The 21,768-nt window shown below is 38.3% G+C and overlaps 1 protein-coding gene across 3 annotated transcripts in view; it reads left to right on the top strand.

The window, feature by feature from the left end:
• The window catches only part of LPAR1 (lysophosphatidic acid receptor 1), a 295,096-nt gene that overhangs the window by 51,418 nt on the left and 221,910 nt on the right, over positions 1 to 21,768 (top strand). Inside the window, exon 2 of one of the 3 annotated variants that reach the window (XM_081803368.1) lies at positions 5,204 to 5,348. The exons of 1 other annotated variant lie outside the window; for it this stretch is intronic. The gene's annotated coding sequence lies outside the window, so the exon portion shown is untranslated. Of the gene's footprint in view, positions 1 to 5,203; positions 5,363 to 21,768 lie in introns of all 3 variants that reach the window. One more of the 3 variants, XM_081803367.1, reaches the window with a different exon arrangement.

The raw sequence follows: 21,768 nt of genomic DNA, 5'->3' as shown, positions 1-21,768 counted from the left end.
TGCTGGCAAATTGTTACGTGCTCCCTGTGTCTCTAAGGAGTCATGGTGGGAGTTGCCAGTCCCACAACCTTGGGAATCCAGGTGCTTTTTCCGCACAAATCCACCCCATCTTTCACTACTTGTCATTCACTCATCCCAGCAAAATCTCATTCTCTGCTTAGCATTCCTGTGACAGAGAATGGAAAAAGGACATAAGGAAATCCTGGAATCATAATGATGCTTTGGGGTGAATTGATTAACACAACAGTGCAGAGACCTTAGGAATACTGTATAATGAATGTTTCTTATGTAATATACAATCTCCACTGAAAAAACATTATATAATCAATGGACATTTGTGTACCATCTCCCCCTAGGGAAATTTCTAGTTTCTGCCTCATGAATCCCACTGGACCATTCGTGTGTGTGTGTGTGTGTGTGTGTATGTATTTATGATATTGAAGCATTGCTTCCAACTTTGAGTAGCATAGCCAAAACAGTGAAACAGAATCAGAATCAGAATTCTTGATGCCCCTGTTAGTACCCATTGCCAATGCAATAATATCCAAGCAGTCTGGGAGCCCTTAAGAACCCTTCACCTTCATATCTTCTTGATCGGCTATAAAGGAACTGTAAATAAGGCAACTATTTGTGTCAGTTTCCCTAGGAATGTCCTGGTTTACCATTGTCCCAGTGCAATTATCAATAGTGTTCCAGATTTAATGATAAATTATGTAATCACCCTGTTTATAAAATATTCCCTCCCTCTGGGTGTCATTATCCCAGTAAATCTCTATAGAGTTTTAAATCCCTAAATAGTTTAACCCATGTTCCCTAATGTTTGGAGCAGATGTTTTCTGATTTTTTTTGTTGTTTTCTACTCATACCTTTTGAAATAATACTTCAAGTTTCCATTGCCTCTCAAGCATGCCCTCATCTTGCTGACTTTGGTTGCCTTTTCCTCTGAACTTATTTGCAGGCAGGCAGGCAATATGTTCCTTTAGTGTCTATTCCATGATTAGAATCCTTGATGGCCCATACCCAAAATCACAAGCTTGGCACATTCTGGAAATTTGTAATGGCTAGGGGAAAACTCATGATGTAATGTTAAGCAGAAGAAGGATATACAATTATTTCCATGTGTGGTACTAATGATGATTTTTTACTAGCTATGACTGGAAACAGTAATTTGAACTGGTAACTTTTCTTATCACTTCATGGGGAGATTATATATCAAATATTGTCTTTTGTTCATGGAAATTGTTTTTATTCCACCATTTACACAAAGTCATATCATATTTTTTAACCAGAAAAAAGATGTAAAAATAACACAAAAGTGTTAGTGGTCTCTTTGCCTTAAGAAGTTCAATATCCAGGAAGTTCTAGAGGTGCCCCATCAATCCTTTAGTAGATGGATTTTATTTTTATTTATTAAAAAATTTTTTTTAGTATAGTTGACATACAATGTTACATTAGTTTCAGGTGTACAATAGTTATTTGATTTCTCTTAGGCTATGCTCACCACAAGTGTAGTTACCATCTGTCACCATACAAAGCTACTACAATATTATTGGTTATATTCCCTCTGCTGTGCCTTTTATTTTCCTGACTTATTCATCCCATAAGTGGAAGCCTGTATCTCCCACTCCCTTTCACCTGGTTCGCCTGTTCCCCCATGCCCCCTCCCCTCAGGCAACCAAGTAGATGGATTTTAGATTAGTGACAAACCCCTCTACCTTTCCTTATTGACCTAAGAAGCAAGACTCTGAAAGACAGATTTTTCAGGACTTCTCTATAGCATCTTGTGTGTTTCCTCCTAAGGAAGCAGAGTCAAGGTCCCCTTTGTTTTTCAGAAAACCTCTCATTAGAGACTTTCAGGAACTCCTTAATTTGTCAAGCTTTGTATTAATCAGTTCACAGTGAACCCAAGAAAATGTGACTGGAGACTTCTGCATCCCTGGAACGGATGGCTGGTTCTAGGCCCAGCTATTTCCTCTCTATATTCCAAACGCGGCTTATGTTCTCTAATCCCGAGTAAAACAATCAGTTTTACTGTGGATGATCTCTGAGGAACTTGACCTTGTGAGAATTCTCATCTTTCCAGAGATGGTCAGGATGATACTGTGAAAAGAATATGACTTTCCAAGTCAGGTTGGCCTTCGTTTGAATTTTTAATCCACTGCTTACTAGCTTTCTGTCTTTGGACAACTTTTTTTTTAAACCCTTGTGACTTCCTTAGAATAATTACAACTTGTCACTGATCATCAGGAACATTTTATTTTATTTTATTAAGATTTTATTTATTTATCAGAGAGCGAGAGACAGAGGAAGGCAGAGGGAGAAGCAGGCCTCTTGCTCAGCAAGGAGCCCGATGTGGGACTCGATCCCAGGATCCTGGGATCATGACCTGAGCCGAAGGCAGACGCTTAACCGACTGAGCCACCCAGGCGTCCCATCATCAGGAACATTTTAAAAGTTTCTTCTGTGGTGCCTGATTTGTAACAGGTACTAAGTACTTGGTAGGCAAATTGTCAGCTCTAGCAGCTGGGATACAAAGATTGGCAAGTGTCCTCCTTTTCCATTAATTTTCCATGAATGCAGGGCCATACCCAGTCCAGAGGGTGTCAGTCTTACTTCCAAGCGCCAGGTGGAGAAGGGGGACTAGCAAGTTGAGTCGGTTTATGGGTGCCATTGCTTTGGCTTCTGCCATGTGTTGTTGCTGTTACAAGGCTAGTCCTGCTCAGCCAGTGGGTGCCTGTCTGTAGTTGAGGCAATGCTCGTAAAGGTTTGGATTCCTGCCAGTGCTGCCGTGGTTCCTGGCTGGGCTCCTGCGCTCTGGGCTTGGTCACTGTTCTCCAAACAGCTCAGCAGCATGCTAGAGTGGCCAAGTACGTAGGGCTTGTTGTCCTAGCCACCCGCTGCTTTTCTCCCTAAAACCTAGGCTTGGCTTCAGGCTGCACCACCTACTCAAGAAAAAAAACAGCCTTTTCTTGTTTCCTCTCAATGTTTTCTCCTTTCGTGTACTTGTCACTTTCTTCCAGCATCTCTTGCTCATTGGCACCCTGTTTCATCCCACATTTCCCTGGCCTTGGATTTTTAGAGGGACAGGGGCTGCAGTCTGCATCCTTTCCTCTTTGTAGATTCTGGGCTTCTTCTGCAAGTTGATACACTTCCTACCTAGAGCTTTCGGGGAAGATGGGCAGCCTTCCCCCAGGTGAAAAGTGACTGCTGGCTTTATATTTGCATAATCAAGAGCAGCCACAGAGGTGAATTTTCACTGAACACAGACCAGCTCCTAGGGAGCTCCTTTCTGGGTGTCCTCTTTAATCAAGATGTCACCCCAGGGGGGCACCTGGGTTGCTCCGTCAGTTGAGCATCCAACTCTTGGTTTTGGCTTGGGTCATGATCTCAGGGTGGTGAGATCAAGCCCCATGTGGAGCTCCACACTCAGCAGGGAGTCTGTTTAGGGTTCTCTCTCTCCCTCATACTCTGCACCTCTCCCTCTCACGCTCTCTCTCTCAAATAAATAAATAAATAAATCTTTTAAAAAAGATGTCACCCCAGAATAAAAGCAAAGCCAAGCAAAACAAAGCAGATAAAGCCCTTGTGCCTCATCAGTCACCCCTATTAGAGTTATTATATTTTGTAAATTCTAACACAACATATGCAATGGATACAGCATTATTTTATGTTCCACTAAGGAAAATACAAAAGCAAGCAGGTATGCAAACAACAACAACAAAAACCTTTGCCAATCAAACCACAAAGCATCATAGATTGTAAGACCCATCCTGATTGTAGGATCCATCCTGATTGTAGAGGTGGTAAAATATGAAAACCAAACAAAACAAGAACAAAAAACTAAACACAGTAAACCAAACCTGAGTCTTTAGAGTCGATGAAAGACAATAGATGACTTTTCCATCAGTGGGAAAGAAGGAACCTCCTCCCTCGGTTAGTGGTCAGGCGACTACCCAGGCCAGACAGCATCCTGCAGATTCAGAGTGAGGTTAACAGACTTGGGGGAAGGAGGCCAGGAAGAGGCAATAATGAGGTGGCTTTACTTGGCCTGCATTAAATGCAAGCATGTTAAATTCATGAGTGAGAAATCCCCTGTTTTAAGTCTTTGTTTCAAACTTGGAATATATGGATTTCTCTCTTCTTTCCATGTGGACTTTGTTGAAAACCTCAGGTCAAGCCAGCTTGAAAAAAAAAAAAAAATACAGTGGAGTTACCTTCTATAGTAAGACATCATCTCTCCTCTGTTTCTTATTATAAAGTTGGGTTTCAGATGTTAAAATCATATCCTCCTCGCCCTTCTTGGCTTTCTTCTTCCCCTCCCCCACAACAGTCCCATCTTGGAATTCTATTGTTTTTACAGTTGAACCCAGACACAAAATTATTAACCTGACATTGGGAAAACATCTTCTGACTAAGAATTCAGCCTCTATAATTTTTAACTCTGCAGAGTTTTGAGCATGTTTCTTTGCCAGCTGCAGACCTACATCTCATTTTTAACTTTCCAGTTTTACCCTAATTACAAGAGGCTATATTTTATAAAATGAAAAACTTTGGATTTGTTAGAAAACATTATGTAATTTCTTAGGCAATATTTGAAATTATAATTTATAAAAATATACAATTTTTAAAATTTACAAAATAAATACTGATATAATTAAAAATTTTTAAAATAGTGGAAACATGCCATAATAATGGAACGATGTTTATTATTAGCACTGGAACATATAGAAAGGCTGTATAAAATTTTTGGCTACATGGTACAGTAGCGTCCAAGATTTTAATTAAAAAAACCCCAGGCGCCTGGGTGGCTCAGTTGGTTAAGCGACGGCCTTTGGCTCAGGTCATAATCCTGGAGTTCCAGGATGGAGTCCCGCATGGGGCTCTCTGCTCAGCAGGGAGTCTGCTTCTCCCTCTGACCCTCCCTGCCCTTGTGCTCTCTCTCTCTTATTCATTCTCTCTCTCTCAAATAAATAAAATCTTAAAAAAAAAAAACCGCAAATTATATTATTGAAATTCAGTTAAAAATTTTTTTTTAGGAATAAGAATTTATAGTGAAACTACAGCTTGAAAGATAGCCCAAATTATTATTTGAATAAATGTAGTCCCTAGTACTTCATTAAAGAGGCATATTTGTCCAAGGTTCTTATTAATATCAGTGAAAAATAGCAAACTAGCCATTTCTAAAATAAGTTATATTTTACAGAATTATGACAATGGGATATATGAAGCTGTCCTCTACCTCTATTCTGCCTTCTCTAAGCATCTATTCAGAAAAGCTGAAGAAAACTAGAAAGCAAGTAAAAGGAAACCAGCAGAAGTGTTGGTTATGGGAGGAATGTAACTGGCAGGTAAACTGCTTTAGGTGAGGATGGAGGGAAACAGATGGGAGAGCTGATTTATAAATATGCATAAAATGTTGTACCCTACAGAGAAAACACATCTTTTTTCATTATCTGTGGGTATTTAAAAAATGTATGATCATCTATTAAGGTATAAAAAATGTCAATATGTATGGAACCACAAAAGACCCTGGACAGCCAGAGCAATCTTGAGAAAGAAGAACAAAGCTGGAGCAACACACTATTTCAAGATATACCACAAAGCTGTAGTAATCAAAACAATATGGAACTGGCACAAAAGTAAACACATAGATCAATGGAATGGAATAGAGAGCCCTGTAATAAACCCACACTTATATGGTTAATTCATCTACAACAAAGGAGGCAAGAATATACAATGGGGAAAAGATAGTCTTCAATAAATGTTGCTGGGAAATTGGACCGCTACATGCAAAAGAATGAAACTCAACCATTTTTTTTTTTTTTTTACACCATACACAACAATAAACTCAAAATGGGTTAAGGACCTAAATGTGAGACCTGAAACTGTAAAACTCCCAGAAGAAAAGATAAGTAGTAATCTCTTTGATATCAGCTGTTGCAACACTTTCCCAGATAGGTCTCCTCAGGCAAGGGAAACAAAAGCAAAAATAAACTATTGGGACTACGCCAAGATGAAAAGCTTTTGCACAGCAAAGGAAACCATCAAGAACATGAAAAGGCAACCTACTGAATGGGAGAAGGTATTTACAAATGATATATCCAACAAGAGGTTAATATCCAAATATATAAAGAACTTATGTGACTGAACACCAAAAAAAAAATCCTATTAAAATAGGCAGAAACCTGAATAGACATTTTTCCAAAGAAGACATACAGATCCCCAACAGACATATGAAAAGATGCTCAGCATCACTCATCATTAGGGAAGTGCAAATTAAAACCACAATGAGATATATCACTTTACACCTGTCAAAATGGCTGGAATCAAAAAGATAAGAAATAAGTGTTGGCAAGGGTGTGGAGAAAAAGGAACCCTTGCGCACTATTGGTGGGAATGTAAGTTGGTGCAGCCACTGTGGAAAACAGTATGGAGGCTCCTCAAAAAACTAAAACTAAAAATAGCATACTATCTAGTAATTCCACTACTGGATATTTATCTCCACACCGCAACAAAACTGAAAACACTAATTTGAAAGATATATATATATATCCCTATGTTTATTGCAGCATTATTTACAGTAGCTGAGATATGAAAGCAATGCAAGTGTCCATCGAGAGATGAATGGATAAAGAAGTGGTATATATATACAATGGAATATTACTCAGCCATAAAAAGGATGAGGTCTTGCCATTTGGGACAACATGGATGAACCTAGTAATATGCTAAACAAAATGTCAGAGAAAGACAAATATCATATGATTTCACTTGTATGTGGAATCTAAAAAGCAAAACAACGAATAAACAAAAAGCAGAAACAGACTCATATACAGAGAGCAAACTGATGGTTGTCGGAGAGGAGGTGGGTGGGGGGATGGGCAAAATGGGTGTAGGAACGTGGGAGACACAGGGTTACAGTTATGGGATGAATAAGTCACAGGAATAAAAGGTAGAGCATAGGGAATATAGTCAATGGTATTGTAATAGTGTTGTATGGTGACTGATGGTAGCTACACTTTGGTGAGCATGGTGTAACATATAGCCTTGCCCAGTCACTATGTGTACACCTGAAACTAACGGAACATTGTGTGCCAAGTATACTTCAATTAAAACAATTGTCAATAAATTTAAAAACTAGGAATAATTCATATCCCATTGTTTGGGATATGAAACAAAATTAGAAATTAAAAATTAAATCAGCTTGCTGGAAACATTTTTAAAACTCTCTGGCAGGTATTGATTCTTTTTCCCTGTTTATCTGTTCTCCCATTTTACATAGTAATAGAATTTTTAATTTAGCACCTGGCCCACCAGGGAGAGACTACATGTGTCAGGATCCCTTGATTCTAGATGTGGCCATGTGACTAAATTCTAATGGGGATGGCAGTGATAACGTGCCGTGTATACTTTGTTAGTCCTTTCCTTCCCTCTTCTCCTTCTGTGGACGGGAATATGGCTATGATGTTAAGGACTACTTCAGTGATCTGAAATCTTGATGTGGAAACTACATACTATGGAAACTGGTGGTATATATCTGAGCAAGATAAAGACTAAGCTGCCCTCAGCCCTAGGCTCCTACATGGATATTTTCCTGATTTCAGCCACTCTCAGGGCCTCTCACGGCAGCCAAACCTGACTTCTAACTAATATGTCTCTTTTCTTGAGTTAAGTAGGAAAAAAATTTGAAGCTGATGTTATTGGAAATGATGATGAGAACACTGAATATAAGATCTTACATAATGGAAGCTAAAAGTATATCCAGAATGTGTTCTTGCAGTGCACTTCTATTAAACCAGAAAGAATGAAAATAAGCTATCATCATCAAAGAGTTGGAAAACAATCAAATTAATCTAAGGCAAGCAAGGGAAAAGGATTAAAGGTAAAAGCAGAAATTAATCAAGACAGATAAAACAGAGAAACCGCCAAGAAAGTTAGCTTGCCATGTACAAAACACACAGTATTATGAATTAAAATGGGATCTAACTTTAAATAATGGAATTATAAAAAATTTATAAGAGAATATGATATTTAATATTAACAAATATGAAAGCTGGCAAAACTGGCAGTTTTGTAGGAAAATATATATTGCTCAAATTGAGTCAGGATACAGAAAAATTGAATAGACCAATAACCTTCAAAAAGAATTTTCTCCAAGATGGATAAAGACCTGAGTCATTTTTATGTGTGAGTTTTTTCAAACCTTCCAATAACTGGCAATTGCCACAATACATGAACTATTCTAGATTCCATAAAAGGAAGGAAAATTCCCCAATTCATTGTTCAATGCTGGCTAAGCACTGATACCAAAATCTGACAAAGCATACAAAATTAAAATTAAAATTATGATCACTGAGGCCAAACTTCCTGAAATGCTTACCACAGGAAAAAAATTCTCCATTTGCAATTACAGAGGCAAAAAATGGACCTAAAATGCTTGTGAAAAAAATAAAGCTATATATTTACAGTTCTAGAGGGAAAAAAAACTACCTAAATTCTTCACAAACCAAATGTAGAACTACATTGAAAGGAATATGATTTCTAGGAATCTGGAATAATTTATTTTATTATTATTATTTTTAAAGATTTTATTTATTTATTTGACAGAGAGAGAGCACAAGCAGGGAGAGTGGCAGGCAGAGGCAGAGGGAAAAGCAGACTCCCCAATGAGCAAGGAGCCCGATGTTGGGACTCGATCCCAGGACCCCAGGATCATGACCTGAGCTGAAGGCAGTCGCTTAACCAACTGAGCCACCCAGGTGCCCTGGAATATTAGAAACTCTTTTAACATAACGTATCATGGTATTATCAGGTCAAAGGAAGGAAACCATTTGAACATTTTAATAAATTGTTGAGATGAATTTTCTCTACCTATTTTCTATGCCTGGAGATGCAAAATTCTATACCCATCTATGATAAAATTCAAAGAAAACTAAGGATAGATGATAATATCTTAATATGAGAATGAATCTTTCTCTCAATCTAACATCAACATCCTACTAGTGGTAAATGCTGAAAGCATTTTATCAAGACTACAAAGAGGACAGGAATACTAGCTTTTGTCATTTTCTTCCTTTCATTTTTACTGATATATAATTGACATATGGCACTGTATATCGCTTTTTAAAAATAGCTTTTTGGTAGTTCAAGCCAAGAACAAGGGAATACTGTCATTATTTCTTAGTGATATTCTCAATGAAAACAAGCAAAACAACAACAAATTCTAGAGAGAAAATAATGGAAATAAGTTAGTTAAAATAACTATACTATTATTTTCCTATATAGGAGTAACAACTCATTGGTGAGTATGATGGAAAAATATATAATTAAAATTTCTACAAAAGTACTTTTTAAATTAACTCAGGAAAAAATTTAATATGTAGACAGTATTCAACTAAAAATGAATAAATGAAGATAAAATGTGTTTCTGATAGGTTGACCCAATATATTATCAATTCTTCTTAGGTTAACTTATATATTTAATATGACTCTAGGGGTGCCTGGGTGACTCAGTCAGTTAAACCTCCGACTCTTGATTTCTGCTCAGGTCATGATCTCAGGGTTGTAAGATCAAGCCCTATGTTGGGCTCCACGCTGGGCATGGAGGCTGCTTAAGATTCTCTCTCTCCCTCTGCTCCTCCCCACGACACACTCTCTCTCTCTTCCCTTACCCTCCCCCCTCTGTCCCCCATGCACTCTCTCTCTCTCAAAAAAAAAAAATAATATGACTCTAAGCAAGACAGCAACATGAGTATTTTGGATCTATCAATTTTTTTCTTTGTGGATGTATATGAAGTCAAGAATAGGCAATACATACGCAATAAACATTTTTAACACTGTTTCCAGTGAGGCATATTAATATAGTAAAATGTACAAATTTTGATTTTATAGCTCAATGAATTTTTATAAATGTGTATACCCCTTATGACCACTAACCAAGGTAGAGAACATGTTCTTATCCCTAGAAAGTTTCCTTATGTTCCTTCCCAGTCAACAGCCCCAACCCAGAAGTAATTACACTGTGGTATCTATCATAGATTAGTTTTGCCTGGTACTGATTTATATAAAAATGCAGCCCTACAGTAGGGTTTTTGACATACATCATTTTTTGTTTCTTCTCCTCCTCTATGGGGGAGAAATAACATTAAAATTGGAATAGGCTTGGGCGCCTGGGTGGCTCAGTCAGTTAAGCATCTGCCTTTGGCTCAAGTCATGATCCCAGGGTCCTGGGATCGAGTCCCGCATTGGGCTTCCTGCTCTGTGGGGAGCCTGCTTCTCTCTCTCCTCCCCACTGTGCTCTCTCTCTCACTATCTCTGTCTGTCTCTCTCAAATAAATAAAATCTAAAAAAAAAAAAAAATTGGAACAGGCTTTTAAATGATAATTTAAAAAGGAATAAAAAAAATTAGAGAGTGAATTGCCTAAAACACAGTTAACATGAAGTATTTTACAAACCTGCTTTGCTTCCATTCAGTCTACTTCACTAGCTAATTCTTTCTGTGCCCATTTTGTGGTACTAATTTAAATAGTGTACCTTTGTGTAAATTGATGTTCCCAGAACTCACCAGACCATAGGTCTGGATGGGATGATTATAGTAATAAATTCTATTGGCACTTGCATAAGACTGACAAAGGGTGTCCAGCCTTTCCAAGTTTTACTTGGTTCGTTCTGTGGTGTCTTACTTTAGCTCATGTTGTTCGACCCTGTGCACCCTTTTGATATCTGATGTTCATGAAACTTCCTGAGAATTGTAACTCAGCATCATCACTGCTGCTGGTGTCTGCCATGACACCGTTGATGACATTGACAAAAGATGGCAATCCTCAGGCCCTTGGGGTGCCTGAGGGACGCTGCAGTTCCTTCAGTCCTCACCAAATCAAAGCTATGCTGTGTGTGGGCAGGGGGAGGAGCCTGCACCCTTCCTGACTATATGTTACTCTTTGTCACCTGGGTAATCCTATGCTTCTTTTCCTTCCTTGGGGAAATAGCTCCTTTACCTCTTTCCTGCTGTCCACTCCAAGGTGCTAGGCTAGGAACCAAGACCAAGTTATACCCTTTTATTCCATCCCAATTAGAGAGTGGTCTCCCAAGCAAAGTTCATTTGAACTTTCTCCACACACAAATGAATGCAGACAAATGAACACCTAAGCTACCTGGTCTACCCCTTGTGTGTCATGTCCAAATCTGAATGAATCTCCTTTAGGATCATCTATAATACCCAAGAACACATTCCTAAGCTGAGTTAGAAATGAGTGATGATCCATTCCATTACCAATTTTTGTGTTTTCCTTCACACATGGTGGAAACTCTACTTCAGCAGTGACCGTATTGCTAATACTTGTTTGACCTCAGCTAAAGCATTTTGCTCAGTGGCCCTCATTTCCTTTCTCCATATGACAAGTCACTATCTTTACCTATATCCTGGTGACATAGTGAAGTATAACTCATTGACTATAGTGAAACAAGTGACAGAGAAGCCCAAGACAGGCGCAGTAAAAAATCTTAAGACTCAACCCAATGAATCAACTAAAGAGGCAAAATCTCCATAAGAAAGAGGACTGACCTTCTGAGCTTTTGCCCCTCAGGGAATATTAGTTTTACCTTTCCTGCTAACTTGGTGGCAACCAGGCTGGGAATTTGGGATAGATTATTTATTCAATGTGACAGCCCCACCTCCTCTCTCTCCCCCTCCTACCCTTTACCCACGACCTTTCCAGACTCTTCAAGGTTTTGTAAAACAAATGTAATCAAAGAATCAGACTTAAGTGACTAGGCATTGGTTACCTGAGTTACCTTTGTTTCTCTTTGTCTCAAAAAAAAAAAAAAGAAAAGAAAACCCAAAAAACCCCACTTGTAAATATTTCCCAGGTGATCTTTACCTATGGACATTAATGGCAACAACAGCAGCCTTTTAAAAATGTTCAATTATCTCACTGATCCTCCAAAAAATAACCAAAGTTCTGTAGTTCCAACTGCCTGTGTGGTAGAAAGAAAAACGAATTCTTGAAAAAGGCCTATTGATTACAGCTTTCTCTTGTTAAAAGAGAGATTGCACCACAGCAACTGAAAGATCACAAATCTCCCGCTTTTGGAACCAAAAGATAGAGTTATAATACCTTCAGAGAAATAAAACCTCCTCCCTCAATGAGCTACTCAAACACTGCCCTGCTTGAATAATGTGCTAAGTTAAGGAGGGAGGCCTGGGATGCAGTAATTACTCCAAGGAGGCTGCAGGGAAAGGAAAGTACATACCAGACACCTAATCATTTACAATTGAGTTTAATGAGGTAGTAATTTACAGCTTTGGGGGTGGAAGTATGGAAAGGTCCCTGCCAGGAACTGGGCAGACTCTTTTAAAATCCTGAAGTTTAATGAAGGCATTGGAGGGTGGAATCATAAGGCCAAACTTGTGTAATTCCATCTGCTTTGTGCTTGGACAGGAAGTAAATGACAGGGCACTTGGGACCTACATCTGGAAACAACATGTTTCAAAGGATTTTATAAATCCTGAAGTAAAAGAAGAAGAAGAAGAAAGAAGAAGAAGAAGAAAAAGCAGAGGTGAAGGGGCATAGTTATGCGGGGGATGGAGAAGCACAACAGAGAAGGGTCAGTGCCAGGTTCTCAGTTTGAAGAAATAACATTTTCTAATGTCATGGTCAGTCATTGATAATAATTGACAAAACATGCTCATCAAGCCCTGTATGAAAACAGAAGTGACTGAGATTTCCTTTTTGGATTGGATTTGGGTGAAGACTACAAAGTAGTTCAGGGTCCACTGAACTTACCCGAACCTTCCCCCCTTGTCAGTCTTCCAGTAATGTTGCTGGTACCTTCTTTGTTGTCATCATTTCTTGGTTTGTAATTTACCAGGTTAATTAAACTTTTTGTTCAGCAGTACTTTTTAAATACAGCTAGCACACGAAGGGAGTTGGTCTTAAAGAGATGGAAAAGGCTCAAGGCACAATTAGGGAGTGTAGGGGGCAAAAAGTAGCTGCTAGACTGGCTTTTCAGTAAGTCATACCAATGCTTGACATATGTATGTCAGGATTTGTTTTCTTCTCACTTGGGCTGGCTGTCCTTCATATTTCATTTTATGTTACCCAGTTTCAACTCTCTCAGGAGTAAACCTCATGCTCTCCAGTGTCCAAATCCTCAAAAACATTCTCCTTTTTGTCACCAAGTCTTTTCATTCTTTCCTTCTCTTGTTGTTTCTGAAAGTAGGGAAGAAAGTTGAAGGAACAAGGATGGTAGATCAAATGGAATAGAGAAGAGTCATTACATTTCTTGACTTTTAAGAGCGTGGATCCAGGTTAAAACTCATCCTTTCATCAGTCTGTTATAAAATATATAAGAAGGAGGTATTATGTGACTGTGTGCCAGGCAGGCAAGTGGTGTTAAAGGGAAACCAGACTCACTCACAGCCACCTATGCTACTTACCATGATCACAATCACATTCATAGCCGGAATCACTAATAACAGTGCTTGAGCATTTACTCTGTTGTAGGTGGTTTCCATGTATTATTTCATTAATTCTTTCGGTAACTCTGAAAGTATGAAACAGGCCATATTTTGTCCCATTTTGCAGATAAGAAAAGCAAGGCTCATAAAAGTTAATAGTTCAAAGATAGTAAGGATAGTAAGTAGAATAGAGAATTCAAACTCAAGTCTGTCTGATTTGAGAGCCTATAGTCTTAATTCCTTTGTTATATTGCCTTGAATTTTATATGTTTGGATATCAGATTGTAGGGACTTTAGAAAGATTTGATCACAAGGCAGAGTGATGATCCTAATGACATTTAGGAAACCATTCCATTCCCCCCAAAAGCAACAATTATATCTTTAAAGTATCTCATTTGCTATTTGGACTACTGAATACAGAAAAAAAGATTTTTTTTTTTTCTCATGTAATATCTTTTTACCACAGATTTTAGAATCTGGCTCAAAGAAAAGGGGAAATTGGTTTTCCAAAGCTTTATTTTCCTATTTTCCAGAGAATGAGTCGTTTTCCATGTCTTATTTTGAACAGACTTTTGAACAGTCTTTTCCTGATTAAAAATCATAAGTAAGTTTTTTAGTTTCTCAAGATCTATAATCTACCTTTTGAAAGTCTGGGCAAAATCTGCACACTGGAATATTATTCTTTGGAAAGCTATGTATGCCTATTCACAATAGGAAACATGTGACAAGGTGTTTAGTTATGGTTTCAATCTGCATGAACTGGGGAGGGCTTTCAAGTTAAATAAATCTTCACATATGTGACAAAAACAAGCTTCCATACGCTATCGGTAATGCTGGCAGTGAAATCTGAAACCAGAAGTGCTAATGAGGGTGGAAAAAATTTGAAAATTTTGATATTAAGCTCTTATTTCTCTCTCTTTTTGGTCTGCAGACTTAACAGCCTGATTATTGGAGTTTTCTTTGGTACTGCTAATTTATTTTCAGTCTTAAGAACATTATACTGCTAATCTCAGAAAAGCCAATCTCTTACTTGGAAAAAGTATACTTAGTTAACCACAAATAAGACTATCATCTCTCTATAGAAGATCATAGACCTACTAACGTCAGCAACCTCCCATTCCCTGGACCAGTGAGTACCAACTTGTGTTGGATTGTTGATATCAGATGTTACTTCCATGATGCAAGTTGTAATATATTTATCACCTCTCAAATGCCTTTGGCATGACTTAAACACAAATTAAAAATAAAAATTAAATCCACTTATCCACTTAAATCCACTTTGATTCTTTTTTTTACCCTTCGAAGCAGTACACTAATGTCCCATTTATTTTAGCATGACTGGGAGCTGGGCTCTTCTATTAAATAGATTTTTTCCCCCCCATAAATGTTACCTCTTCAACTGCAGGCTTTAAAACCTTGCAACCAGATTCTATGGATATCTCTAAAATGTGTGAGTTCCCAACTGCCCTTTTAAAATGGAAGATATGTTAATTAATTGAATTTAAATAAATTTTTAAAATAAAAATAAATAAAATAGAAGATACTGAATACAACTCAGTCTTAACCTCATAACCTCAGATCATTGTTCTAAACAATTGTTGTCTTATGCTTCCCTGCATTCGACTGTCTTGCAGGAGAATTACTGCTGAGGTGTAAAGGGCTCATGAGGTGTGAAGGGCTGTGGTAAGGCTGAATGAAACCATAGTAGGTCATATAAGTTCTTGCAAAGGCTTCTGGGATTGTGTGTGTGTGTGTGTGTGTGTGTGCAGGTGTGCTCCCTCTAGTACCTCCTAGTCTGTTGCTTTTAAGCTTCCGTGGTTGGAATACCTATCCCTAAACTTGAGGCCCCGAGAGAACCCACTAAGCTCCTCGTGTGTAAGCTTGGGCTTTGTGACCTCTGCTTAGGTCATTTAGAGGCTGTTGTTCCATTTCGCATTCTGGATTGTGTAGTAGATCTATGAGATTGCCAGATTACTCACCTTTGAGTAAGGAGGCAATTTCTCTCACGTTATACTGATTTTGCAAACTATTAAATGATTTCACAACTCTCCATGGCAAATCTTCCTCCTGTTATAGACCCTACGTCACTAACGATACTGCCATCTATTTCTGTCACCTCACCAGAGGCCCAGGTTGTACCATGAAGCTTTGGGGTACACGAGGCGAAAGTCAGGTACAGCTGGGTTTAGACCTCTGCTCCAACTGGATAGTTGCATAATCTTAGGCATGGTGATTTATTCATCTCACTTATCTATGGAACACAAATTTATTGTCTACTTGTGCCAGGCAATGTTCTGGGCCCTTGGGGTAGAGTTCCTGGAGACTACAGACTAGTTGGGGGAGATAGGCAACAAACAAGCAAGTAAATATATGGTATATCAAATGGTGATGGGACAAGGGAGGTGAAGGATGGAGAGTGAGTGGGGGAGACAGGTTTGGGGATATTTATGAAAGCTGTTTCAGTGGAGTGGTTGGGAAGAGAGCCTGACAGGAATGCATTCAAAAGAGAATGGGAAGAGTGGGATTTGAGACACTATCTATAGGTCAACTTTTCATAGAATTTTTGCAGTAGAGGAAGGCAGAGACGTGTTGTGGTAGCTGGGAGGGAATGTGGGGTCAAGTGAGGGTTTTATTTTAAGATCTAGCATTTTTGTGCGCTGATGTGAATGACTCAGTAGAGAGAGGGAAATTGAAGGTGCAGGGCAGAGAGGAAACAATTGTTGAATAGTGTTCTTGAGTTGGCAAGAAGGATAAGATCTACCACACAGGTGGAGGGCTTGGCCTCAGCTCAGAGGCCACGAGTTTATCCATAGCCACAGCAGGGGTGGTGGAGAATAAGGGCACACATACCACATACCGATAAGTCAGGAGAAGTGGTGATGGGAGTACGTCAAAACCTTTTCCCATCGCTTCTGTTTTCTCAGTGAGAAAGCAAGCAGTCTCAGCGTCTGAGATAGAAGAAGGGGAGGAAGTGTTGGAGGTTTGAGGAGACAGAAAAGGGTACAAACCAGTCATGGAGAGTAGGCAAGTGTGAGCTACTGAAATACAGTTGAACTGCCCAGAGGCTCTCAGGGACCATTTAAGATTAGTGATCATCAACGTAAAGCTGCTTGAGTTATTAGAAGTACTGGGATATTTCTGCCTCCATCCTCCCCTCTACATCCCCCTTCACATTTTTTTTTCCTTGTTCCTCCACTCCTAGGAAAGTAAGTGAGTGGTTTCCTCTTCTGCACTTCCCAAACTGCTTACACACACCTTTATTCTAGCACTCTTCAATAAACTGCAATAATTTCTTTACATTTCTGCCTCCATTCTCTCCTCCACTATGCGTGAATTTCTATTCCCAGCCGCTAGTACGTTATCTTCTTATTATAGATTTTTGGGCAAATCTGTAATGAATGGAGGAAGGAAAGAAAAATAAAAATTCTGCCTCTTGGGGTGCCTGGGTGGCTCAGTCGTTAAGCATCTGCCTTCGGCTCAGGTCATGATCCCAGGGTCCTGGCATCGAGCGCACTGGGCTCCCTGCTTGGCGGGAAGCCTGCTTTTCCCTCTCCCGCTCCCCCTGCTTGTGTTCCCTCTCTTGCTGTCTCTCTCTCTGTCAAATAAATAAATAAAATCTAAAAAAAAAAAAAATTCTGCCTCTTATTTCCATGTTCAGTCCTTACAGATGCCCTATTTCTGATATTCAAAGATTAAAAAACAAATCACCCTACACTTTGTGTCTCTAGAGATAGATTAACAGCGATTTTTCTTTGGATTTACTTTGGAGATTCCATTTATTTTATTGAATATTTCTTATTTTTCTTCTGGTATGTCTGAGCGGTGAAGAATATTTCTTGGCATCCCTTTAACAAGACAAAGCCAGAAAAGATTTATTTTCTAACAACTGTTTCCCTTCCAGATAATGGCAAATTACATAAAACATTTCTAGGTCAACCAAGGCAACTGAGAAATTTTGACTTTGACCACGGCCTGAGGCAATTTGCTGTGGAGATGGCTGGAGGCACACAGAGGCTCCTAAAGCCAGTTGGGGGGCTGTAATTGATTTCAGATGTGCTCTGAATAACACTGAAGATAAATGTCCCAGAGGTAGATTATTGGAGAGCTCTTTAACTGTTTCTAATAAAACTTTCTTAAAAATTCCAAGATTTTTTTTTCCCCTACAGATGCATATAATAATTCTAGCATGAACCAGTGGGCCTGAATGCAAACTACACGTTTGTTAATAATTTTTCCATTTCCCCTTAATTATGAAAGGAATTCATGGTTTTGGTAAGAAAGTTGAAAATTACAGATAACTATAAAGAGCAAAGTAGAAAGATATTGGATATTTACATACATGTGTTTGTCTAGTTGTGATCATACAGAATGCAGTTTTCTATATATTAATTTTATGTGATATTATATCCTGAGCCTTTGCTCTTCTCATTAAAAATTTTTCAAAGTATGAATTCAATAGTCTTATACTATTGTATAGTGTTTTTTTTGTTTTGTTTTGTTTTGTTTTTTCCGTTTTCCATGTAGTCTTGGGGATTCACTGAGGTGTCTTGAGGGCCACCAAAGGGCTTGGGAGAAGCAAGAATTGGGAGGGAAGCTATTGAGTCAATTGGGCTCAAGTCCCCCCTTGTGCTTTTCAAACAGCAGCTCCACACTTAACTAATTTATATATTGGGCTTCTGTACAGAATTCTCCTTGAAGAAGGGTTCCCAAGCATATCAGAATTTGAAATCAATTACTGGTGAGCCATAATTTATTTAACCATTTCCCCTTTGTTGCATATCCAGTTTTTCTTTTTTTTTTTTTAAAGATTTTATTTATTTATTTGAGAGAGAGAGAATGAGAGAGAGCACATGAGAGTGGGGAGGGTCAGAGGGAGAAGCAGACTCCCCACCGAGCAGGGAGCCCGATGCGGGACTCGATCCCGGGACTCCAGGATCATGACCTGAGCCGAAGGCAGTCGCCCAACCAACTGAGCCACCCAGGCGCCTGCATATCCAGTTTTTCTATAGTTTAAGTCATAGCATGGACCATTTTGTACATACATATATAGATTCACATGTAATTACATAATATAAATATAATATATTAAATATGATTATGTGTGTGATATAAATGAATATATAATATAAACATATAATTATTTCTCTGGGATACATAAAAAGATATGGACCCAGGTGGTGGGTCAGACACAGAGTGTTGTATTACGTTCCATAACATAAATATAGTCTGGAGTCTGGTTGTGTGCCTTCAACTCCTAATAGCAATGTGGGAAAGGACCTGTCTCATAGCACACAAATTACGTTTTCTTGGTGTTATTTTCCATTTGCTGGTTAAAAAGTAAGACATCACTGTTATTTTAATAAGCACTTATTTTATTATGGTAAGGCTATCCTTTTATTTACATGATTATAAGTGATATTTTCTTGCATGAATTTTCTTTGCTACTATTTTTATTGGGAGTAGTAGTGTTTTTCCAATGGATTTGAAGACTTAGAAGTATGCTTTGTATATTAAGAGTATCAAATTTTTGCCTTATTTGTGGCTACTTTTCCAGTTCGTCACTTAAGTGTTATGATATTTTTTATATCGTTTAACATACTTTATGGAGTTTAATTTATCACTTATTTGCTTTATGAATCTTTCCATGGCCTTCACACTTGGAAAATCTCTTTCCATTTGCTTAGACATCCATCTATAATTTCTGATAGTCTGATAGTTTCATTTAAAAAAAATTAACATGAATTCATAAGAGTTTCTTTGGGATTAAAATATGTTTTGTTTTAAATTTATAATAGCTAATTTTAGTGTCATTTTTTTGGATAACCCATACTAGTTTTGTTGGATTATTAATGTAGGAGAATGCATTGATTTTATATATTGACTTTTGTACAACAACTTAGTTAAACTGTGTTGACTTGCTCTGGTTGTTTATAGGGTTTCTTGGAGTTTCTAAATGTTAAACAAATATCATGAGGAAATAATTGTTTTGTTTCTTCCTCTCCAACCTATATGCAACTTATCTTTTCTTTCCCTACCCCTCTGGCTAGGGCGTCTGGTACAATGTTGAATGGAAGTATTGATTGTGGGTATCCTTATCACGTTCAAAAGGAATGCTATGACTTCTCACCATTCAGGGTGATTGTTGTAGGCTTTCAGTAGATTCTGTTTATCAGGTTAAGGAAGTTCACTTTTATTTTTATTTGCTAAGAGTTCTTTAAAGGCATGAGTTATTTTTGAATAATAAAAAATCATTTCCCTCATCCACTATTTTATTTTGTTAAAGTGTTGGATTATACTAATTAGGTTCTCAGATGTGAACTGCATTTGATCGCCATGTATTATTTATTTTATACATGGCTGGATTTGATTTAATAATATTTTATCTAGATACTTTTTGATTTATATTTTTCAATAAGACTGGCTAATTCTCCTTGCAGTAGTACTTCAGTATGCTTTGGAATCAAGATCATAAAAGCAATATAAAGTGAGCTGGGGAGCATTCCTTTTTTTTTTTTTTATCTTTTGAAAGAGAATGTTTAATAGAATTAGTCTGCAAAACCAAATGGGCCCGAGTGTGGGCGCATGTGTGCACATGTATTTCATAATAGTAACATTTATTCTGGTAGGTTGTCTGCAGAGGTAGACATGAGCAATGGGACAATGTATGCACATGAAAGTCCTCCAGTCAAGAGTTAGAGTCTATTTACCTTTTTTTGAACCTGGGCTGGTGTGTCTTGCTTTGGCCAATGGAAGCAGTTGTGGTTGTGAGGTGCTGTTGGCCTTAAAAGTCGAGGCAGCTTGGATTCTTGCCCTCTTGACCTATCAGCCACTGTGTAAAGGAACTCACACTAGATTACTGACAGGTGAAGAGTCCAGGCGAAGAGAGAAAGACTGATGGTTGGGGAGGGAGGTATGTGACTGGGAGAGAGAGAGAGAGAGAGGAGAGAGAAAGGGAGAAGGGGGAGGGTGGGGGAGAGGGAAGAAGGTCCAGCCAGTCTCAGTCCAGTCCCACCACCCCAGCTGAAGCACCAGACACATGGTGAAAGCCATCTTGGAACTTGAAAACCCCAGCTGAGCTGCTCTAGTCCACACAATGTGAGGGGGAAATAAGCTGTCTATTCGGAGCCCTACCACAATTTCAGAATCATGAGAAGCAATAAATGATTTTTGTACTAAATTCTAACGTTATACTTGGGTCTGTTTCTGTCTCTTATCATTTGTGGGATTGATATCATCTGTGTTTTTTTCTGCCCATTTCTCACATTGCTGTTAATATTATTACATTATATATTTTCATTTAGTAGTGCAGTTCCCCCTTTTTATTCTGGATTAAAAAAAAAATTCCCATCTGTTTTTTCATTCAGGTAAACTTCAGAATATTTTTGTCAATTCCTTTTTTTTTTTAAAAAAAGATTTTATTTATTTATTATGAGAGATAGAGAGCGAGAGAGAGCACGAATGGGGGAGGCAGAGGGAGAAACAGGCTCCCTGCTGAGCAGGGAGCCAGACAAGGGGCTTGATTCCAGGACCCTGGGATCATGACCTAAGCCAAAGGCAGACACTTAACTGACTGAGCCACCCAAGCGCCCCTTTTTGTCAATTTCCTAAACCCTTTGGAATTTCATTAGGATTGCATTAAAGTTATGAGTTATTTTGGGAAGAATATTTGCATGATTATCTTTACAACCTAAATCATGATTTGTCTTTTCATATTTTCAAATATTTTTATATTCCTTAGTAATTTTTATAGTCTTTACATTTTTTATTTAACCTTCATTCATTCATTCATTCATTACTAATTCAGAGGGCATATTTATTTTTTTTTAATTTTGTTTTAATTCCAGCATAGTTAACATATCGTGTCATATTAGCTTCAGGTGTACAATATAACGATTCAACAATTTTCTACAGGACTCAGTGCTCATCATGATAAGTGTTCTCTTAATCCCCTTCACCTGTTTCACAGCCCCCCCCCCCCCACCTTCCCTCTGGTGACCATCAGTTTGTCTCCATAGTTAAGAGTCTGGGTTTTTTTTTTATTTCTTTTGGTTTTTGTCTGTCTCTCTTGTTCACCCTTTTGTTCATTTGTTTTATTTCTTAAATTCCACAAATGATTGGAGGGAGAGATGAACCATGAGAGACTATGGACTCTGAGAAACAAACAGGGTTTTAGAGGGGAGGGGGGAGGGGGGATTGGTTAGCCCGGTGATGGGTATTAAGGAGGGCACGTACTGCATGGAGCACTGGGTGTTATACGAAAACAATGGATCGTGGATCACCACATCAAAAACCAATGATGTATTGTATGGTGA

Source organism: Leptonychotes weddellii, chromosome 14 (genome assembly GCF_054177405.1).
Source record: "Leptonychotes weddellii isolate Sample4059 chromosome 14, ASM5417740v2, whole genome shotgun sequence".
Classification (NCBI taxonomy): Eukaryota; Metazoa; Chordata; class Mammalia; order Carnivora; family Phocidae; genus Leptonychotes; species Leptonychotes weddellii.
The sequence above is the reverse complement of the archived record's forward strand: the minus strand, read 5'-3'. Positions and strand labels throughout refer to the sequence as shown.